Raw genomic sequence first — 24,869 nt, forward strand, 5'->3', positions numbered from 1 at the left:
ATGTACCCAGGCAACAATATCTCTTTGGATTTTTATCCATATTCTCTTTTATTGTTTTACTTCTATTATGAAGAAAATTTTTAGCTGCTTTATACTGAGACTGAATTTTTAAATGCATTCAAAGATGTAGAAAGACTCAAAGCAATCTTCACAATTCAAAGTTCTATTGGGAGGTTTAATACTTAGAGGAAAGCAAAGAAGTAGCCGATTGTGCTCAACAATTTAAGTCTGTTCTAGGGAAAGAAGTTATCATAATGCTGTGAGCTTATTAGCTTTGTTACTTACTGAAAAATAAAAATAGGACAAAAATAAGGGATTTTCTCAATTAAAAAAGTTTTCAATGTATTGAAGCAGTATGAAAAATGAAACTGAAAGACATACACATTGCTGATCTTTTACTTCCTATTTTCAAATTTATCATGAATATTCTTATGGATTGGAGAGGAGAGATAATATCAAATGGTATGAAAAAGAAGTCACGATCTAATGTAAAGCATAAATAGCAGAGGAGACCTCCAACCTAGATTTTGGGTTTCTAATACAGTGTATAAATTTTTATCACAGAACATGAAGATAATATCAGCTCAAATGAAACATAATCACCATTATTTCATTTCATTTCTTCATACACAAGGATCTACTGCCAAACCATCTTCTCATTTTTACCTTTAAATATTTCCTGGCTTTGACCATACTACAGGTGTTCATTCCCTTAGAATCCTGAGCCATCTGTCTTTGAACATACCGGCTGCTGACAACCCAAAACTGCATTCCCGTTGGCTTTGGAGAGTTTAGCAGAATTGGAGAGGGAGGGGCCACTTCAAGAAGAGCCAGAGAGTGGAGGAGATGAGACCTGAGATTGACAGTTTGGGAGAAGACATTGTGTCCGGACATATGCTAGCATGGTTTGACCCTAGAACTATCCAGAGGGTCGAAAAACAGAGTGAGGGTTTCATCACCCACCTATGGTTTAGGCCCGATTCCAAATTTTATAATTCCCTCCCCTAAATTCTCCCAGCACATTTAACTACATGTTCAAAGAATTATAGACAACATAGATCAGCATCAGACATAATGACTTTGCCACTTTCCTACTGCTAAAGCCAAGTCTTATCACCCACCTCTCTCTCCTTCCCATTTTGCAATAGCACTAAATAAAAGGATATCAAAATAACAACTAATAAGGATTATTATTATCCTAAATTCTAGAGTATTACCTATGCATGGAAAAGAATTACTTACTTTATATTGTATCTATATGATCTATGTGAAATCTTCTGAACTATTGTAGTCAACAATTTTGAAACTATTTCCATAGTGAGTTCCATCCTAAATCTTTCATTATTGTGAAGGTTCTTACTAGATATGAGCCCTTGCAGTGCAGAAGCCAAGGTCTATGTTTTTATCATATTCCCAGGGCCTAGATCAGCATCTTCCTGCATTCACTCAACATTCATTCATTGAGTGAATTTTTTTTGTGATGCTAAATACCGTACTTGTCAGTGATGGTAAAAATGGTGAAAGAGATAGAAAAGGATCCTGCTTTCATGGAGATTACATTCTAGCTTTCATAGCAGATGTTCAGACACACAATGAATGGGTTTCCTAATAAATGAATGGTTGAATAAACAAAAAAATAAAGGAATGAATAAAAGGTGTGTATAGGGCAAAGATAATCCAAACTTGAATACAGAGTTCACTTTGGTCTGGTTTCCACCAGTCCATCACCCAACTCATGAAATCCACCAGTGTGTCATCCAAGTCATGAAATGGCACAGTAGAATTAGAAAGGTGTGTGTGGGTGGAGGGGAGTGGGGGTAGGGGGTAGATATGTGCATAATATTTTATTCTCAAGTCTGGTTGAAATGATAAAATCATTTCTAAGCATTGATACTATCAAAGAGCAAGTCACCCCAGTAATGTATTTATAAATCAGCATTTTCTAAAGAATGTTTTATAGAATCTAATTCTGCATATTGTTACTTGATGTTATGCCAAGACAGTTTTGTGTGATGAAATAAGGCGGTTAGAGAAGTTTCTTTTTGGTAGGTCTTAACAGAACTTTTAACATGGCAATAAACAATATGGTTCCCTTGGATAATGTGTCTTCCCAACTTTAATAGCAAATTCATTTTTGAGAACAATTTAATAAAGCACACTCTTTAATATGGATATAAATAAGGATAGTGGAAACTGCTGCTCTGCCTGGATTCCCTTTTCAGTACCAATGCACTTGTCTTAGTCATTCAGGCTACTAGAATAAATGACCGTAGATTGGCTTAAACAACAGACACTTACTTCTCATAATTCTAGAGGCTGGAAGTCCAAGATAAAGGTGCCAGCAGACTTGCTGTCTGGTGAGAGTCCCCTTTCTGCTTGTAGATGGCTGTCTTTTCATGGTGTCCTTACCTGGTAGAAAGAGAAAGAAAGAGCTCTCTGAGGTTGCTTTTCTAAGGGTGTTCACCTCATTCATGAGGGGTCTACCATTATGACCTAATTACCTCCCCACAACTCTACCTTCTGATATCATGACCATTGGGGTTAGGATTGTAATATAAGAAATTTTGGAGGAACACATGCATTCAATCCATAACAGCAGTCATCCTCTGCTCTTGAAAATATTGGTGGCTGAATGTTCATAGATGCACTCTCCTGGACATTGCCCTCAGCTCCAGAGATCTGCCCCCTGGAGTTTGACCTGTGGACAATGACAGGGTGATGACAGGATATAGAGGCTCACTTGCCCTTGTCTCAATTTGAGATGGAGCTTAAGGGGCATCCTAGCTCTAGAATTCCGTGTAGGACCAGATAAAGACTCAGCTGCATCCACATTGCAGGTCAGCTTCTCTCTCTGTCCCAACCTGTCTTCTCCACTTCCTTACAGGTGTCTCTCTCCCAGAACATTCCCCAGTAAAATATATCTATGGAATTATCCATCACCAAGTCTGTTTTCTGGGAATTCAATCAAGACAATGAACATTATTCCAATCCATCTGCAAGGCTCAGGTGAACTTTTGAGCCACTCACTTTGGTGTGACCAAAAGTATGTTTTCTGAAACATTTGATTCATAGATTACTGAGACTCAATCAATGTTCTATGTCATTGAGAAACCCTCATTATAAACACCTCTTTTTCTAAATACCTGTCTCAAGTTTTTGGTCTATACAATTCATTTGCACGGTCACCATGGGCAGCATGTTCCATCATTTCTAACTTTTATTGGCATTAAATTTTTATTTAAATTCAAAGTCAGCGCTCTCATGTACTCATGTACTCAAGCCATCCAAAACACAGTTTCAGGTTAATTTTGTCTGACTTTAATGTTAAACCTTTTTATACTGTGTCTTACCCAAAAAGGAGTAATGAATCTGTAACTAAGGAGGAAAACCAAATGCCATTCTCTTAATTTTAATGAATTATGTTTTGTTGAAATAGCTCTAGTATGAACTACAAGCTTTCTAAGAAAAACAGTGCTGACTTTAATCATGCTGAACCAGTAATAATATACATTTACATACATACACACATGTGCAAAATTGTATACACACGAGCATATTAAGCAGCTGAAGGGAAGTAAGAGATATCCTTATGAATACCCTTAGTTTTATTGCTAAAGAAATTGAGGTCCATTGTGGAGGAGTGACCTATTTAAGGTCCCATTGAGAGTGGTAGAATGAAATCTGCATCTCCAACTTCTAAAATATAAACTTAAAATGTCAGCCTGTTGTTCAGATGCATGTTGGTGGGGTAGGAAGAATATCTACTAGCTTCACCCCATACCCAGAATTATTTACCTGTAAAATCACAATAGAATTGTTTCACACAGCCACATGTCTCATTCGACTTCCAAAAAACCTGATTAAGCACATCTTTCCAGGGATGTAATACATGCATAAAGCTAAGAATACATGTAAACAGGATTGTATAAAAACTACCTTTCAATCTCACCCCACACCCGTAAGCACTATGATTGATTTAATCATCAGTAAGAGATTCAATCAGCCATCCTACAGTCTAAAAATCTACAATTCTAAAAAAACATTTAATAATGGAATGTGAACTGAAACAAAACAAAACACACATACACAGATTGGACTCACTTTAACAATTTCATCAGAAAGTGGTTTTTATAAACATGTTTTTTCTGTGCTCATCTTTTTATAGATTCAATCAGCACTACCTCACAGAAATCATGCACAGAGATTCCATGGCAACAGCCACATTCTGCACAGACACACACAAAAAATCAACATGCTTAAATAACTATAATTCACACCCACTGAAGTCTATTAGATTTGGATCTCAGATACAAAAATAGCTACAATAATTTTTTTGCCAATTAGGAGCAGCTCTGTTATTAATGTTTTCGGTAAATGTAAACCACGTGATAGTGGAAAATGCAAAAGCAAAACCCCAAAGGAAAGAATAAACAGTTCAGCACTGGTCTAGATCCTTTCACCATCAGCTGATTCTCTTGGGTTCATTTTTTAAGTGAATTGCACCTCAGTCATGAGCTACTAAAATGGAGCCTTTACTGGCAGTAAAACAGAATTGGTAGAACATGGGATCAGTACTCTTCCGTCCAAAAAGTAAATGACTACTTTAAAATTTCAATCTTTTTCTGTACTAAAATAATATGGCTTTGAAAATCAGTTTCAGAAGACAAATTTATTGATTTGAGTAATTGTTCAAGAGTCATGTTCCCAAGGTAACCTTGGTTTTACTTCTTGAGCACCTGAGGGACATGAATATAAGGAAAAGTTAAGGCTGGATCCATGTAATGTCAGCCATTACAATAGAGTGAAAAATTCCAGACACTATCTTAGGGACAAAAGCTACAAAAAAATCCCAAATTACCTGTGGCTTATGGGGGTGTTTTGTCAAATGTTATAATGCTGATTAGTTACAATAGAATTACTCCCAGTTCTTGTTCAAAATGGAGATTCTTGGCTCTCGCTCCTGTTCCACAGAATTGGAATCCATAGTGTTCTACTACTGATGAAGCAAGTGATTCTTTGGTAAAACACCAAGGGAGTGGGTCCAGACAGGAAATACCTACGAACAGCTAGGAGCTGACATGAACTTGGAGTAAGAACTGGAAGTTCTCTATGCCTGGTAGCAACATGTAGCTGCTGTGGCTTTGTGATGTAGTTCCTGGTAGGAAAATAGGGTATAGTGGGCATGAAAATGCTTCTTAAAGATTAAAGACCATAGTCAGGGCCAGGTGCAGGGGCTCACACCTGTAATTCCAGCACTCTGGGAGGCTGAGGTGGAAGGATCACCTGAGCCCTGGAGGCTGAGGCTGCAGAGAGCCCTGATCACACCATTGCACTCCAGCCTGGACAACACAGTGAGATCCTGTCTCAGAAACAAAACAATACGAAACAAAACAAAACAAAACAAAACAAAACAAAAGGCAATAGGGAGTGACAGCAAAGACAGGAGTTAGCCAAAAGCCACTCAGGAGGTACAACCTGATAACTACCTGATTATCATCTGAATCAGAGTGTCTCATATCAATCATAACCATAACAGTGAAAGCAACATCAATAATTACAATCTATTTTTATAACTCTTTGCCATTTGCAAAACTTAGTTTATAATGTCCATGGAAATGGCCATGGAAGGATTAAAGAGCAAAATCATAGAAAGTCAGGAGAGATTGTTTTATCTTCTGCTGAACTTGACTATAAACTCCATGAGATGCTGGTCTCTGCCTTCTCAAAAAGTGACTGGTTTATACTAGAGTCTCAATCAATATTTTTAAAATGATTAATAAATGAATGCGCAATACAGGAGATAAAGAGTATGTAATTTGCAGAGAACGAGATGAAAGCACTTTCTTAGATAATACCTGACAATATATTGTTCCCTAAGTAAAGTAACTAAATAAAACCCAGTATATGACAGCAATGAGGGAGAACATTCCTGCACATCTGTAAGAGGGTTTGATGACCATATTTTAGAAACGGAGAGTAGCAGCTACTGGAGTCAGCATGCTTACATAGAGTTGTTCAGCAACAAATAGGAAAAGAATTAGCTAGATTTATGAAAATTCAGTTGCCAATCATTTAAATTTAAACACTAAGCCCCTGTATTCAGAGAGACTGCTATGAGGAAGTGCTCAGTCCAATGTCAGCTGATAGGACACAGCCTAAAACACTAAATTGTGGAGAAATATTTCCTTCAGCCATGGATGTCTGAGAATTTCACCAAGACTTTAACAGAGAGTGATTTATTTTCTGCACCAGAATTACATTCTCATTAGATCTGCAATTAATGTACTTTGGGATGAGTGTATGGGAGATATTTGTGTATGAGAAAGAGTGAGTTTCAATACTACTGGGCTAATCAACACTTGGTTATTATAAAAACTTACTCCTGGTGTTGTTGAAGCTAAATGTACAAATCCAGAGAGCTTCTGGTGCCCCGAGTATACAGAGCATATGAATAGCTCTCTCTCCCCACTTCCTGCCACCGACGTAACACACAGACACCCAAAAGAGCAAGACATTACTCACACAGTTATCTTTTTTTTTTTTTTTTTTTTAATGTCAGAAGAACTCTGCAAGGTTAGTGTAGGCTTAAGTCTTTTCATTTTATAAAAGAAGCAATTGAGGTACAAAAATACAGAAAGTTCACAAAGTTAATAAAAGCTAAAGCAGAGATTTAATCCTAGGTCTTCTGATTCAAAGTCACTTTTAAAAAAATACAGAATTGGGTACTAGAATAAGATTAGCTATTTTAATATAGAATTATGTTTTTCTCCCAAATACAGTCTTTAAAATGTCATGCTATAATTTTATACCCATAGTTTGGCAGAGAGTCACCATAAAAAGTTCAGATAAATTTCCATTTTACAATACTGTGTAAAAAAAGGTGAAATTAGAAATGAATACAAACTATTCTCAGTTCAGATTCCATAAATTTTAATGAGTTAAGAAAACAAATGACAGAAGAGAAAAAAAAGAATATTGAAAATTTTCATGTAGAACTCCTATTTATAAAGAAAAATTATGTTAATAGAGAACTTAAAACTATTAATCTTTTTATTGGAGAGACCTGGCAGAAATCACCTTAACCAAATTATCAAAGTTAACTTCAACACTAATGAGACAAATTGGCATTATGTTCCCGGGAGGTTGCTTGGAAGGACACAGCATCACTTCTGTGAAATTCTGCTCAAATATGCATAACCTGATCATGAAAAGACATCACACACCCACACTAAAAAATAACTGGTATATACTTTTCTAATGGGACAAAACCATGAAAGAGAAAGAAAAGACACAGAAACTGTTCCAGATTAAGGGAGAATAAGAAAATGTGATAACTAAATGCAGCAAATGATCTTGGTTGGCTCTTGAATCATTATAAAAAAATTAATAGGACCATTGATGGAATTTGAACAGTCTCTAGATTAGAAGGTAGGATCATATTAATGTTAATTTCCTATTTTTCTAAATATACTCTGTTAGTAACAACATTGTGGGAAATTAGATGAAGGGTATATAAAAATTTACGGTATTAAATTTGCAACTAAAATTATCCAAAAAAATTTAAAAATAAAATAAAAAAAAATTTAATAGCTAGATTTCATGTTGTGTTACCACAATAATATTTTAAAAACAAACTTAAAATATAATCAATTTTAGTGCTACAAAGGGTATTACTGATAAAGCAATTAAATCTCATAGCTGAGTATTGTAATTTGTCCAAGGTTGCAAAGACCTGGAATCTTTGTCACTGGACACTGACATTCTTTCTTTAGTACTGCATCCTACTTCATCCTAAATTCCCTAAAAACTTGAGGACAATGACTTAAGCCTGCTCTTTACATTTCATGTCTTTTTCAGAGACAAGGGAGGATGATGTTGACAACAGATGTTGACCATGTAGATGAAACAGGTCAACGCTTTGCCCTGGAAAGAACTTGTTAACACCAGCTCAAGGGAGAATACCCAATGAAGCAATTATATGTGGAGATATCTGAAGGGGAGGGCTTATTCTTGATAGGAGATCAAAGATTACAATTAAAAAAAATCCAATAACAATTAAAATGCACAGAAAAAATTATAAACAAATAAGGTAAATGAGGGAATTATAGTGGAAGAATAGGAACCAAGGGCTGTGGCTTAAATCAGTGGTCCTTAAACATTTTTGCTCACTTATCTATTAAAAAGATTTTGTAGAAAACTTGCACATCTTTAAGTTGACATCTAAAATTTCATCTTTAGCATATAACTAATTGCAAAAGATATAATTTCTGGCAAATTAAAAATAATGATGCTTTTTAATTAAACTGTCAGGTAACTCTGTAAAATCTATCTGAAGCAATATAAACACAACTGCGAGATGAAAGTTATGATCATTTAACAGATAAAGGTATGCCTTTTCTTCCTAGTTGAAAAGCTCACACTATTTTTATTCTTTTTAAACTAATATTTCCATCCTCAATTCTCTTACAGAGTTTTGTCCTAAAAGAAATTTTTGTATATGAAAGCCTTCCATGATCACTGAATCATGCTTCAGTGCCACAAAAATATGTGGGTAAATTGTCCTTTCTGCCCGTGGATGCCGCTGAAGAAGCATCATTAAAGTCTCTCTTCTCCCTGCGATCATGTCTAAGTCAGAGTCTCCTAAAGAGTTGGAACAACTGAGGAAGCTCTTCATTGGAGGGTTGATCTTTGAAACAACTGATGAGCGCCTGAGGAGCCATTTTGAGCAATGGGGAACACTCACAGACTGTGTGGTAATGAGAGATCCAAACACCAAGCGCTCCAGGGGCTTTGGGTTCATCATGTATGCAACTGTGGAGGAGGTGGATGCAACAATGAATGCAAGGCCACACAAAGTGGATGGAAGAGTTTTGGAACCAAACAGAGCTGTCTCAAGAGAAGATTCTCAAAGACCAGGTGCCCACTTAACTGTGAAAAAAATATTTGGTGGTGGCATTAAAGAAGACACTGAAGAACATCACCTAAGAGATTATTTTGAACAGTATGAAAAACTGAAGTGACTGAAATCATGACTGACCAAGGCAGTGGCAAGAAAAGGGGCTTTGCCTTTGTAACCTTTGATGACCATGACTCTGTGGATAAGACTGTCATTCAGAAATACCATACTGTGAATGGCCACAACTGAGAGGCTAGGAAAGCCCTGTCAAAGCAAGAGATGGCGAGTGCTTCATCAGCCAAAGAGGTCGAAGTGGTTCTGGAAACTTTGGTGGTGGTCATGGAGGTGGTTTCAGTGGGAATGACAACTTTGGTCATGGAGGAAACTTCAGTGGTCATGGTGGCTTTGGTGGCAGCTGTGGTGGTGGTGGATATGGTGGCAGTGGGGATGGCTATAAGGAATTGGGTAATGATAGAAGCAATTTTGGGGGTGGTGGAAGCTACAATGATTTTGGCAATTACAACAATCAGTCTTCAAATTTTGGATCCATGAAGGGAGGAAACTTTGGAGGCCGAAGCTCTGGCCCCTATGGTGGTGGTGGCCAGGATTTTGCCAAACCATGAAACCAAGGTGGCCATGGCAGTTCCAGTAGCAGCAGTAGCTATGGCAGTGGCAGAAGATTTTAATTAGGAAACAAAGCTCAGCAGTAGAGGAGAGCCAGAGAAGTGACAGGGAAGCTACAGGTTACAACAGATTTGTGAACTCAGCCAAGCACAGTGGTGGCAAGGCCTAGCTGCTATAAAGAAGACATGATTTAGACAAATGCTCATGTGTATAGGCATAAAACGTGAGGACTGTATTTGTGACTAACTGTATAACAGGTTATTTTAGTTTCTGTTCTGTGGAAAGTGTAAAGCATTCCAACAAAGGGTTTCAATGTAGATTTTTTTTTCTTTCTTTTTTTTTCACCCATGCTGTTGATTGCTAAATATAACAGTCTGATCATGATCCTGAATAAATGTCTTTTTCTTAATGTGCTGTGTAAAGTTAGTCTACTTTGAAGCCATCTTGGCAAATTTCCCCAACAGTGTGAAGTTAGAATTCCTTCAGGGTGATACCAGGTTATATTTGGAATTTATATACAACCTGCTTGAGTGGAGAAGCCATTGTCTTCAGAAACCTTGTTGTAGTTGAACTGACAGTTACTGTTGTGACCTGAAGTTCACCATTAAAAGGGATTACCCAAACAAAATCATGGAATTATTGGTTATAAAAAGGATAGTTGGCATATCCTATGCAATATATCTAAATTGAATAATGGTACCAGATAAAATTATACATGGGAATGAAGATTGTGTGATCATTCACTATCATGTGTAACCAATAAAAAATTTGAGTCTCTTGAAAAAAAAATATGTGGGCAAATTGAAAGGTAAATTGTTTTTAAGCATCCAGTGACAATAAGGCTCTAAATATTAAATATTTTTCTGGATTGAGTTATAATTATAAAAATCATAGGGTTCAGTTATGTGTGTGTGTGTGTTGTTTTTTTTTTTTTTGAAATGAGTCTTGCTCTGTCACCCAGGCTGCAGTGCAATGGCATGATCTTGGCTCACTGCAACCTCCACCTCCCAGGTTCAAGCAATTCTCTGCCTCAGCCTCCCGAGTAACTGGGATTACAGGCACTAGTCACCATGCCTGGCTAATTTTTGTATTTTTAGTAGAGACAGGGTTTCACCATCTTGGCCAGGCTGGTCTTGAACTCCTGATCTTGTGATCCACCTGTCTTGGCCTCCTAAAGTACTAGGATTACAGGCATGAGCCACCATGCCTGACCTTTTTTTTTTTTTTTTTTTTGAGACAGAGTTTCGCTCTTGTTGCCCAGTCTGAAGCACAATGGTGCAATCTCGGCTCACCACAACTTCCAGCTCCTGGGGTCAAGCAATTCTCCTGCCTCCTGCCTCAGCCTCCTGAGTAGCTGGGATTATAGACATGTGCCACCATGCCTGGCTAATTTTGTATTTTTAGTAGAGACAGGATTTCTCCGTGTTTGTCAGGCTGGTCTCGAACTCTCGACCTCAGGTAATCCTCCCGCCTTGGCCTCCCAAAGTGCTGGGATTACAGGTGTGAGCCACTGCGTCCAGCCAGGTTTCAATTTTTAAAGAAACACATAAATAATTACTCACACAAGAAGTAAAAATGTTATTGGCATCTGTGGCTTTTCCCTGTATAGTTCATATATCCAAAGATGAAGACTACTCATTACCATTATCATCAATGCTATTATAATAGTAAGACAAGAATCAGCACTAATTCCATTCTTTGTTTTTATTTTTTACAGATTTAAGCTCAGAGAAAAATGTGTTCACCTAAATCAATGAATGAGATGGAAAAAGTTTAATTTTAGTAGGTCATTTAATTCTTCAAACCCTTCTGTGTATTTGAGAAAAATATCACATAGCAATCACTTTAAAAATTATTTTTAATAACCTATCAGTGAACTACTTAGATAGTCCTTCAGTAATACTGAATTGAAAAGCATCTGTCTTGAAAAAGCAAATTTTTACCCAAGCATTAAAGTCATCCCCTTTTCCACAATGCGACCAACATTTCTACTTGTCTCTTATTTGTGAATAGTGTAATGTTTCCATCCCATTGTAATGCATCACAGAAATTATCTAGATGGTTGAGAGCCAGACACTTTTGTAAAGTGGGAGAAGGCATGTTATGAAAGGCAAGTGAGATTGCTCAAGACCAGGCTTACTCTCTTTAAGAGCAATTTTGGGGATAAGGAAGGAGGGAATTACATGTGGACATTGAGGACCTGGAAATTGATTCCCTTATAACTACCAATTTCTCAGATGCCCCTTGGAAGATTTTGTGTATACCAACAACAATACATATTCCTGGGTCATCTTAGAGTATGCTAGGGGCAACAAATTTTCACAACAGCACACAAAATGCAGGCTGCATTGGGAAAGATTTTTATGATGGTGTAACTGTATTAAATACATGTCTTAAAATTATGAGACTACTTCTCAAAGCGTCTTCAAAGGAAAACTAGTCCTGTGAGTTATTCCAAAAAAAGTGGTTTCCAATGGTACATTTGGAAAAGTTTGCATATGTTCCCTCTGGGAAGGATTACAATTCACATTAGCACACTTCAGTCCCTGAAAAGTCTTGCAGTCAGGAATACCATTTAACTTTATTTAACTCAGAATTTCACAAATGTATTTACCCATGAATCTCTTTTTTATTAACATCTTCTTGAACACACTTTCAGAGTTGCTCAGCTACAGTTTTATTAAATAGAAAGGTTCTGTCAAATCCTGACAGTGACCAAGTCTTTGATAGTCCTCTAATAAATATTTGTTACCCAATTTATGGATTGTAAGTAAAGGGAATTAGGATGACAAGAAAGAAACATTAAATAGAAATTGAGGAGCAGGAATTTTATCGTAAAGGAATGCTTCAAACAAACTTATTACATTTATTGAATAGAAGCCGGTATTATCCTGAAAATAAAAACCAAATCTATCACCCAGGGAATCCTCTCAAACTCCCACCATTGCTTCCCTCTGGGAGCCTTGGCTTTAAGAGAGGATACATTCTGTAAGAACTCTCAATGTGGTCGCTGCAACAGGGTATTAGAGGAGGAAGCCTCTGGGTCACCACAACAGATGCATAATCCTGTCATCATACAACAGTCATTGGGAGATCTTTTATTTGGGTGGGGAAAATCATTTCTTTTTCTATTCATACAATGAGAATCTAAGATTATAGCTAATTCTCCGTTGGTGGTCATTTTGCAAGAGGGAGACAGCAGAGGTAATGTGCTTCAAAATAACTCTGGCAGGTACAATACAACAAAAAGGGAGCTACATAGGGGGCAGAAAAACCTGACACCATCTCTGTCTTTTCCATTTGCCAACTGGATAAATTCGAATATTCCCCAACTTCACTGAGACCCTATTTTCCCATTTGCCAAAACATCACCAACTTAAACATATGAATGGATTCTGTGAGCCTTCCTTTCTAACTATGGAAAGGAAAGCTGTCTGCTATATTTAGAAGACCCCATTGTCTAGGCCCCAAATCTTCTGAAACTGATAAGCAACTTCAGAAAAGTCTCAGTATACAAAATCAATATGCAAAAATCACAAGCATTCCTAATCACCAATAACAGACTTAAAGAAAGCCAAATCAAGAATGAACCATCATTCACAATTGCCACAAAGAGAATAAAATATCTAGGAATACAATGAACAAAGAATGTAAAGGACTTCTTCAAGGAGAACTACAAACCACTGCTCAACAAAATAAGAGAGGGCACAAACAAATGGAGAAACATTCCATGCTCATGGTTAGGAAGAATCAATATCTTGAAAATGGCAATACTGCCCAAAGTAATTTACAGATTCAATGCTATCCCCATCAAGCTACCAATGACCTTCTTCACAGAACTGGAAAAAAACACCTTAAACTTTATATGGAACCAAAAGAGAGCTCTCACAGCCAAGTCAATTCTAAGCAAAAAGAACAAAGCTGGAAGCATCACACTACCAGACTTCAAACTATACTATAAGGCTACAGTAATCAAAACAGCATGGTACTGGTACCAAAACAGAGATATAGACCAATGGAACAGAACAGAGGCATCAGAGGCAACACCACACATCTACAACCAACTGATCTTTGAAAAACCTGACAAAAACAAGCAATGGGGAAAGGATTCCCTGTTTAAGAAATGGTGCTGGGAAAACTGGCTAGCTATGTGCAGAAAGCAGAACCTGGATCCGTTCCTGACACCTTACACTAAAATTAATTCCAGATGGATTAAAGACTTAAACATAAAACCTAACACCATAAAAACCCTAGAAGAAAATCTAGGCAAAACCATTCAGGACATAGGCATAGGCAAGGACTTCATGACCAAAACACAAAAAGCATTGGCAACAAAAGCCAAAATAGACAAATGGGAACTAATCAAACTCTACAGCTTCTGCACAGCAAAAGAAACAGTCTTTAGAGTGAATCAGCCACCAACAGAATGGGAAAAATATTTTTCAATCTACCCATCTGACAAAGGGCTAATATCCAGAATCTACAAAGAACTAAAACAGATTTACAAGAAAAAAAAAACCAAACAACTCCATTCAAAAGCGGACAAAGGATATGAACAGACATTTTTCAAAAGAAGACATATATGAGGCCAAAAAACATATGAAAAAATGCTCATCATCACTGGTCATTAGAGAAATGCAAATCAAAACTACATTGAGATACCATCTCACACCAGTTAGAATGGCGATCATTAAAAATCTGGAGATAAAAGATGCTGGAGAGGATGTGGAGAAATAGGAATACTTTTACATTGTTGGTGGGAGTGTAAATTAGTTCAACCATTGTGGAAGACAGTGTGGCGATTCCTCAAGGACCTAGAAATAGAAATTCCATTTGACCCAGCAATCCCATTACTGGGTATATATCCAAAGGATTATAAATCATTCTACTCTAAGGACACATGCACATGAATCTGAGTACCAAGATAAAATAATTGACTCTGGGAAATTATGTTTTCTCTATCCTTGTAGAAATTAAAGTTGAAGCATCACTTGAAGGGAAGTAGAGAAGAGATTCCAGCCATATTTGGACTTCAAATGCATGTGAAGTCAATGATCTCTTTAAAATGTAAGCCTACTGTTTGATTTTTATTAACTCTCATTTATTTTAGTATCTTGATTTCTTGATGTTATGGTCACATAGGCAGAAAGTCATTGTAGATAGTAATCATTTTTAGTGGTTCAGTAGAGCCTGAATTAGTAAAAATGTGTTTCAACTTAGAGAAAATTTATAATATTAAAATAGGTGAAATGCATATAAGACAGAAATAGTGAAAATGGTATGTGATCATTCCTGTAATATTTAAACAGAAATAGAACTTTCAAGGGTTACATTAAGCTTGCAAATGGAAAACATTTGGTATTGTATGCATCTATTGGTCTCTAAGTTATTTGATTGATGCTCTGATTCAATAAGGGCTAAAAAAATGTTTATCAGTGATGATGGATATGATTCATATAATATTGGAGACTGTATTAAGTATTGTTCATATATATATTACATAAGATATCCTACAGCTTCCACAGGAAGTGTCTAGTTTTATTGTGACTTGCCTCCTAGCCAAACTTCAGGTAGCTTTTGATCTGAGGAAACCCTCCTTATGTAATTGCCTCTGTTTCTACAGTGCCAGATTTAGCACCTTCTCATCTGATTATTCACATGCTATAAAAATCTAGCCATCACTGAGGACTTACTGTGTGCTAGGCACTTTGCTAGACATGTGGCATTTATTATTATATACATTATTAATTGCATCTATTAATCCTCAAGTCAACCTTAAGAAGGTAGTATTGTTACCCCCATTTCACAGATAGAAATGAGACACATGGAATTTAAATGATTTACCTAAGGTCACATAGTTAGTAGTTGCTGGAGCTGGGATATGAATTCAGCAGTACAGCCTTTGTGCCCTTAAGCAAGTTATTTTCACTTTCTGGACCTCTGTTTTTTCATTTGAAGAAATGAGATATTGAAAATATTGAGTGGCCATTCTCCTTGAGAACTGGAATAAGACAAGGATGCTCACTCTCACCAATCCTGTTCAACATAGTACTGGAGGTCTTAGCCAGAGCAATCAGGCAAGAGAAAGAAATAAAAGACAGAGAATCCAAGATGGCCAAACAGGAGTGCTCCAGAGTGCAGTTCCCAGCAAGAACAATGCAGAGGGTGAGTGCCCACCGCCATCTCCAAACAAATTTTCACTGCCCACAGACCATGAGATTCCCAGGCCGAAAAGCACCATGAGTTTTCAGCACAGCGGTTTTAGCTGGTGCTGGCTTGGTGCACAGAAACTCACAGAAATCTGGGAGGCCATTTCAACTGGCACCTGGAATGCCTGGGAGACAGAGCTGCCCATTCAACTGAAAGGGAGGGGGCAGAGACAGGGAGCCAGGTGATATGGCTCAGTGGATACCACCCCCACAAAACAAGCAATCTGAAACGCTCTGGATTGAGAGTTTCACAGGAAGCATAGCTGGACCCTGGATGGTCCAGCTCAGTAGGGGAAGGGGTGACCACCACTGCCGAGGCAGTCCGCTACCACCGAAGCAGTTCACACAGCAGCTAGGCAGAGATGCCTCTGCTGGCAGACTGTGACTAGACTACTCTGTGCAGGGCAGGGAATCTATGAAAAAAGGTAGCAGCATGACAGGAACTTATCAATAAAGCTGACTTCCCTAGGACAGAGCACTAGGAAAAGAGGAGGTTATGAGTTCTGCTGCAGCAGACTTAAAAGTACCTGCCCAGCAGCTCCACATGGAACAATGGAGCTCCCAGTACAGCACTTGAGCTCCTATAAGGGACAGACTGTCTCCTCAAGCAGCTCTCTGACACCCATATACCCAAAGAGTCACCTCATAAAGGAGACCTCAGGCCGACATCTGGCAGGTACCCTTCTGGAATGAAGAAACAGACGAAGAAACCAACAGCAACCCTTACTGTTCTGCAGCCCCCACGGGTGATCTCCAGGCAAGCAGGGTCTGGAGTGGACCTCCAGCAGTCCTGCAGCAGAGGGGTCTGACTGTTAGAAGGAAAACTAGGAAATAGAAAGAAATAACTTCATCATCAACAAAAAGGACATCCACTCAGGGACCCCATCAGAAAGTCACCAACTACAGAGACCACAGGTAGATAAAGCCATTAAGATGGAAAGAAACCAGTCCAAAAAGGGTGAAAACACCAAAAACCAGAATGCCTATTCTCCTCCAAAGGATCACAATTCCTCACCTGCCAGTGATGAAAGATAGATGGAGAATGAATCTGATGAATTGACAGAAACAGGCCTCAGAAGGTGGATAATAACAAACTTCTTGGAACTAAAACAACATGTACTAACCCAATTCAAAGAAACTAAGAACCTAGAAAAAAGGTTAGAGGAGATGCTAACTAAAATAAACAGCTTAGAGAAGAATACAAATGACTTGATGGAGCTGAAAAACACAGCATGAGAACTTCGGGAAGCATACACAAGTTTCCATAGCTGAATCGACCAAGCTGAAGAAAGCATATCAGAGATTGAAAACCAACTCAATGAAATAAAATGAGAAGGCAAGAATAGAGAAAAAAGAGTGAAAATAAATGAACAAAGCCTCCAAGAAATATGGGATTATGTGAAAAGACCTAATCTATGTTTGATAGGTGTACCTGAGTGTGACAGAAAGAATGAATCCAAGCTGGAAAACACTCTTCAGGATACTATCCAGGAGAACTTCCTCAACATAGAAAGCCAGGCCAACATTCAAGTCCGGATATACAGAGAACACCACAAAGATATTCCTCAAGAAGAGTAACTCCAAGGCACATAATCGTCAGATTCACCAGGGTTGAAATGAAGGAAAAAATGCTAAGGGCAGCCAGAGAGAAAGGTTGGTTTATCCATGAAGGGAAGCCCATCAGACTCACAGTGGATCTCTTTGCAGAAACTGTACAAACCAGGAGAGAGTGGGGGCCAATATTCAACACCCTTAAAGAAAAGAATTTTCAACCTAGAACTTCATATCCAGCCAAACTAAGCTTCATAAGCGAAGGAGAAAGAAAATCCTTTATGGACAAGCAATTGCTGAGAGATTTCGTCACCACCAGGCCTGCCTTAAAAGAGCTCCTGAAAGAAGCACTAAACAAGGAAAGGAACAACAAGTACCAGCCACTCCAAAAACATACCACATGGTAAAGACCATTGACACAATGAAAAAAATGTGTCAACTAATGGGCAAAACATCCAGCTAACATCAAAATGTTAGGATCAAATTCACACATAACAATATTAACCTTAAATGTAAATGGGCTAAATGCCCCAATCAAAAGACACAGATTGGCAAATTGGATAAAATGTCAAGACCCATCGGTGTGCTGTACTCAGGAAACCCATCTCATGTGCAAGGACACACATAAGATCAAAATAAAGGGATGGAGGAAGACTTATCAAGCAAACGGAGAGTTAAAAAAAGCAGGAGTTGCAATCCTAGTCTCTGATAAAATGGACTTTAAACCAACAAAGATCCACAGAGACAAAGAAGGGCATTACATAATGGTAAAAGGATCAATGCATCAAGAAGAGCTAAGGATCCTAAATATACACACACCCAATACAGGAGCACCCAGGTACATAAAGCAAGTTCTTAACCACCTAGAAAGAGAGTTACACTCCTACACAATAATAGTGGGAGACTTTAACACTCCACTGTCAATATTAGACAGATCAACAAGACAGAAAATTAACAAGGATATCCAGGACTTGAACTTGGACCAAACAGACCTAATAGGCATCTACAGAAATCTCCACCCCAAATCCACAGAATATAAATTCTTCTCAACACCACATTGCACCTAATCTAAAATTGACCATATAATTGGAAGTCAATCACTCCTCAGCAAATGCAAAATAACGGAAATCATAACAAACAGTCTCTCAGACCACAGGGTAATCAAATTAGAACTCAGAATTAAGAAGCTAACTCATAACCGCACAGCTTCATGGAAACTGAATGACTGGCTCCTGAATGTCACCTAGATAAACAATGAAATGAAGGCAGAAATAAAGATGTTCATTGAAACCTATGAGAATGAAGACACAACATACCAGAATCTCTGGGACGTATTTAAAGTAGTGTCTAGAGGGAAATTTATAGCAATAAATGCCCACATGAGAAGTCAGGAAAGATCTAAAATTGACAGCCTATCATCAAATTTGAAAGTGCTAGAGGAGCAAGATCAAAAAAACTCAAAAGCTAGCAGAAGACAAGAAATAACTACAATCAGAGCAGAACTGAAGGAGACAGAGACAAAAAAAAACCCTTCAAAAAATCAACAAATCCAGGATCTGGTTTTTTGAAAAGATCAACAAAATAGACAGATCACTAGCCAGATTAATAAAAAAGAAGAGGGAGAAGAATCAAATAGATGCAATAAAAAATGATAAAGGGGATATCATCACTGATTCCACAGGAGTACAAACCACCATCAGCGATGACTACAAACAACTCTATGCACATAAACCAGTAAACCTGGAAGAAATTGATAAATTCCTGGACACTTGCACCCCCTCCCCAAGCCTAAACCAGGAAGAAATTGAAACCTTGAATAGACCAATAACAAGGGATAAAATTGAGGCGGCAATTAATAGTTTGCCAACCAAAAAAAAGTCCAGGTCCAGACAGGTTCTCAGCTGAATTCTACCAGATGTACAAAGTGGAGCTGGTACCATTCCTTCTGAAACTATTCCAAACCATCCAAAGAGAGGGAATCCTTCCCAAATCATTTTATGAGACCAACATCATCCTAATACCAAAACCTGACAGAGACTCAGCAACAAAAACAACTTCAGGCCAATATCCAGGATGAACAGAGATGCAAAAATCTTCAATAAAATACTGGCAAACCAACTGCAACAGCACATCAAAAAGCTTATCCATCATGATCAAGTAGGCTTCATTCCAGGGATGCAAGGCTGATTCAACATATGCAAGTCTATAAACGTAATCCACATAAACAGAACCAAAGACAAAAACCATAGGATTAGCTCAATAGAAGCAGAGAAGGCTTTCAACAAAATTCAACACCCTTTTATGCTAAAAACTCTCAATAAACTAGGTATCGAAGGAATATATCTCAAAACAATAAAAGCTATTTACAACAAACCTACAGCCAATATCATACTGAATGGGCAAAAGCTGGAAGCATTCCCTTTGAAATCTGGCACTAGACAAGGATGCTGCCCTCTCTCACCACTCCTATTCAATATAGTATTGGAAATTCTAGCCAGAGCAATTAGGCAAGAAAAAAAAAAAAGTGTATTCAATTAGAAAAAGAAGAAGTCAAACTGTCTCTATTTGCAGACAACATGATTGTACATTTGGAAGACCCTATCATCTCAGCCCAAAATCTCCTTAAACTGATAAGCAATGTCACCAAAGTCTCAGGATACAAAATCATTGTGCAGAAATCACAAGCATTTCTAAACACCAATAACAGACTAACAGATGGCCAAATCATGAGCAATCACTCATTCACAATTGCTACAAAGAGAATAAAATACCTAGGAATACAATTAACAAAAGATGTAAAGGACCTCTTCAAGGAGAACTACAAACCACTGCTCAAGGAAATAAGAGAGGACACAAACAGATGGAGAAACATTCCATGCTCATGGATAGGAAGAATAAATATCGTGAAAATGGCCATACTGCCCAAAGTAATTTATAGATTAAATGCTATCCCCATCAAGCTACCAACGACCTTCTTCCCAGAACTGGAAAAAAACACCTTAAGCTTCATATGGAACCAAAAGAGAGCCCGCATAGCCAAGACAATCCTATGCAAAAGGAACAAAGCTGGAGGCATCATGCTACCTGACTTCAAAGTATACCTCAAGGCTACAGTAATCAAAACCACATGGTACTGGTACCAAAACAGAGATATAGACCAATGGAACAGAACAGAGGCCCTGGAGGCAATGCTACACATCTACAACCATCTGATCTTTGACAAACCTGACAGAAACAAGCAATGGGGAAAAGATTCCCTGTTTAAGAAATGGTGTTGGGAAAACTGACTAGCAGTGTGCAGAAAGCAGAACCTGGACCCCTTCCTGACACCTTACCCTAAAATCAACTCCAGATGGGTTAAAGACTTAAACATAAGACCTAACACCATAAAAACCCTAGAAGAAAACCAAGGCAAAACCATTCAGGACATAGGCATAGGCAAGTACTTCATGACTAAAACACTGAAAGCATTGGCAACAAAAGCCAAAATAGACAAATGGGATCCAATCAAACTCTGGACCTTCTGTACAGCAAAAGAAACAATCATTACAATGAACCAGCAACCAACAGAATGGGAAAAAATTTTTGCAATCTACCCATCTGCCAAATGGCTAATATCCAGAATCTACATAGAACTAAAACAGATTTACAAGAAAAAAACAAACAAACCCATCCAAAAGTGGGCAAAGGATACGAACAGAATCTTTTCAAAAGAAGACATATATGAGGCCAACAAACATGAACAAATGTTCATCATCACTGGTCATTAGAGAATTGCAAATAAAAACCACACTGAGTTACCACTTCATGACAGAATGGCGATCATTAAAAATCTGGAGACAACAGATGCTGGAGAGGATGTGGAGAAATAATAACACTTTTACACTGTTGGTGGGAGTGTAAACTTGTTCAACCATTGTAGATGACAGTATGCTGCTTCGTCACGGATCTAGAAATAGAAATTCCATTTGACCCAGCAATCCATTACTGGGTATATACCCAAAGGATTATAAACCGTTCTATTGTAAAGACACATGCACACATATGTTCACTGTGGCACTGTTTACAATAGCAAAGACCTGAAACCAACCCAAATGCCCATTGATGATAGACTGGACAGGGAAAATGTGGCACATGGAATACTGTGCAGCCATAAAAGACAATGAGTTTGTGTCCTTTATAAGGACATGGATGAACCTGGAAACCATCATTCTGAGCAAACTGACACAAGAACAGAAAATCAAACACCACATGTTCTCACTCATAGGTGGGTGTTGAATAATGAGAACACATGGACACAGGGAGGGGAGCATCACACACTGGAGTTTGTTGGGGGAATAGGGGAGGAACAGTTGGGGGTATGGGGGTTTGAGAGGGATAACATGGGGAGAAATGCCAGATATAGGTGACGGGGGATGGAGGCAGCAAACCACATTGCCATGTATGTACCTAATCAACAATTCTGCAAGTTCTGCACTTGTATCCCAGAACTTAAAAGTGCAATTATATATATATATTTATTAATATATATATTTATATATTAAATATATAAATACAAATATACATATTATAATTATATATAAATATATAAAATTATACATTATGATATATATTTATAATTATAATTATATATATAATTATTAGTCTATATCTATCTTATCCATCTCCATATCCCTAGCACTGCCTCTAGAGTGCATACTGGATACTGAATTATCTTTCGTAATTGTATTTATTGATTAGTAAATGAATTGAAATGTTGATTGAAACAAGGAGTTCATTCATTCAGTAATTATTTATTAAATGCAGATTATGCACCTCTACTATGATGATTACTGGTAATACAAAGATTAAAAGACCCAGTTCTCTTCCTTATGAAGTGTGTTGACTAAGCAGAAGAAATGTGAACATATATTTGCTATCTGATATGATTATGACTCTGGGGGAAATATATACAAAGTTCTTTAGAAATACAGAGGAGAAAGCACCCCAAGTGTTAGAATCAGGTAGCAAAACTTCTTTAAAGATACAATGTTTAAGCTAATGCTTCAAGTATTTCTCTTTTAGTGATTATCTGTTCACCAAGTAAACTTAAAAAGTTCTCACTGGTCTTCTGAATTAAGTACTCTATTAGCAGCCTTCTTTGTTTGCAAGTCAAAGGCAACCATTAATCAAGGGGTGAAAACAGGCCTGTGCTGGCTTAATTGCCCCATCCAGAGGAAGACAGAGCACCTTGATTGACAGCCCTTTATGAAAACTGTATGCACTGAGAGAGAAGAGTTATTAAGGCAAGATGGAGATGTTAGAAAAAAGAAAATAGATTAGGGGAGTGTAGAGTAATTGATAGACAAACTCTCCAAGGTATGTTGACTGGTTTGGTTCTCAAGCCAGCTATATTTCCTAATATATATTTTCTAAATGTGCTTCCTTGTTATGTCAATTTTGGATCTTTCAGTTGCAAGTCAGAGAAACCTGACTCACAGTGGCTTCAATAAATAGAGATGTATTTTTCTCACTAAACAAGAATTCTGGGAGGTGCTGGTCCAGGGCAGGTGCAATACTCACAATTCATCTTAGGGCCATTCACTCAAAGTGTGGTCCCAGGGCTGCTGGTGTTAGTCTAAACTGGTCTGTGATGGTGTTATGGATGGAACTGTGTCCTCTCAAAGTTTATGTGTTGAAGCACTACCTCCCTTAAATGTGACTATTTGGAGGTAGGGCCTTTAAAGAGGTAATTAAGATTAAATCATCACAAGGGTGGGGCACTAATCTAACATGACTAGTGTTCTTATAAGAATCAGGAGAAGCACCAGGGATGTGCACATACAGAGAAAAGGTCATGTGAGGACACAGCAAGAAGGCAACCATCTGCAAGCCAGGAGAAAGGTCTCAGGAAAACCTCAACCTTCCAACTCCTCGGTCTTGGACTTTCAGCCTCCTGAACTATGAGAAATAAATTTCTATTATTTAAACCACACAGTCTATGGTATTTTTTTTTTCCTTTTTTTTCAGTCCCCATAGAGACTGACAAAAATTGCCAATGCCAACTATGTTTCAAGTCGTCATAGGGGAGTATTGGGAAAAGTTTTCAATTAGCAATAATCGTGCCTCGGATAAACCTCATTGGCTATGATGCTGCCACTGTGCAAAGCTACAGTATTTTTTATGGTTACCCGAGCAAACTAACACAGATAAGACAAGCATAGAATATTGGAATAAGCATTTAGAAACTTGGATAAAATTTGACAGAATTATTTTATGTCTTCTGAATCTAATAAAACATAGAAGTATGTATTTTGAATGCCTTTATTTATTTATTTTTATTGTATTTTAATCAGTCCACAATAGGTTGAATTTTGTTAAGTTATCTTTAACCACAGATAGACTAAGAAGCACTGCCTTAGGGTATCCAGGCTCTTTCTATATTTCTTTCGGCTTTTGTTTTTGTATGAGTAATTTCATGGGTCTCAAGATAGCTGCTATACCTCCAAATATCATATCCTTATTCCAAGCAGAACAAAAAAAGGAGAAAAGTTAAAGGTGAAAGTAAATAGAGGTGCCCGTTGAATCCATCTCCTTTCATCAAGAAAGCAAAAACTGACCTGGCATGGTGGGTCACACCTGTAATCCCAGTACTTTGGGAGGTTAAGGTGGGAGGATCACTTGAGCTCAGGAGTTCAAGACCAGCCTGAGCAACACAGTGAGACCTTGTCTCTACAAATAAGTTTAAAAGATTAGCCAGACATGCTAATATGCACCTGTAGTTCCAGCTACTCAGGAGGCTGAGGTGAGAGAATCGCTTGAGCTTCCAAGGTCAAGACCAGTCTGGACAACATAGCAAGCCCTTGTCTCTACAAATAATAATTTAAAAAATTAGCCAGAAGTGGTGGCGGGTCAGTAGTCTCAGTTATTTGGGAGGCTGAGGTGGGAGAATTGCTTGAGTGTTGGAGGCTGCAGTGAACTGTGATCACACCATTGCACTCCAACCTGGGCAACAGAGCCAGACTCCATCTCAAAAAAAAAAAAAAAAAAAAAAAAAAAGCTTTCTGGAAAGCTCATACTAGAGACTTCTGCTTCTATTATGTCTTAATTCATTTCTGTTGCTATAACAAAATGTCACAGACCAGGTAATTTGTAGATAATAGAAATTTCTTTCTTACAGTTCTGGAGGCTGAGAAGTCTAAGATCAAGGTGCCAGGAGCTTCAGTGTCTGGTGAGGCCTTGCCCTCTGCTTCCAGGATGGCACCTTGCTGCTGCATCCTCACATGGCAGAAGGGCACAAAGGCATAAATGCACTCCCTTAATACCTTTGTCTTGGCACTGATCCCACCCGTGAGAGAGAAGCCCTCATGACCCAATCACCTCCCAAGGCCCCATCTCTTAACTCTTGACTTTTCATAATAAGACCAATGAGGATTCAAAAAGAGACCCATTGATGTCCCCAAAAAACTCTTTGCTCCAGCTCTGCTAGCCTCCCTGTTTCCAGCTCACAACTAAATAGTTACATCACTGTGTGATATTTAAATGCGAAACTATTTTTAAGATGGATGTTTTCTCTCAATGTAAATACAATTTCTTGTGTGTGTTTTCAT

The 24,869-nt window shown here is 37.9% G+C and overlaps 1 long non-coding RNA gene and 1 other non-coding gene across 2 annotated transcripts in view; both read right to left on the minus strand.

Moving 5' to 3' along the window:
- Positions 1-2,323: 2,323 nt before the first annotated feature.
- The window catches only part of LOC135269678 (uncharacterized), a 236,482-nt gene continuing 213,936 nt past the window's right edge, over positions 2,324-24,869 (minus strand). The window contains exon 4 of the long non-coding RNA XR_010337928.1: positions 2,324-2,409. This is a non-coding gene — a long non-coding RNA (uncharacterized LOC135269678). The remainder of the gene's footprint in view (positions 2,410-24,869) is intronic.
- On the minus strand, positions 23,290-23,430 carry LOC135272230 (U4 spliceosomal RNA). The gene has a single exon (XR_010340320.1). It is a non-coding gene; the product is annotated as a U4 spliceosomal RNA (small nuclear RNA).

Source organism: Aotus nancymaae, unplaced genomic scaffold (assembly GCF_030222135.1).
Source record: "Aotus nancymaae isolate 86718 unplaced genomic scaffold, 86718_ANA_hifiasm-v0.15.2.pri h1tg000006l, whole genome shotgun sequence".
NCBI lineage: Eukaryota > Metazoa > Chordata > Mammalia > Primates > Aotidae > Aotus > Aotus nancymaae.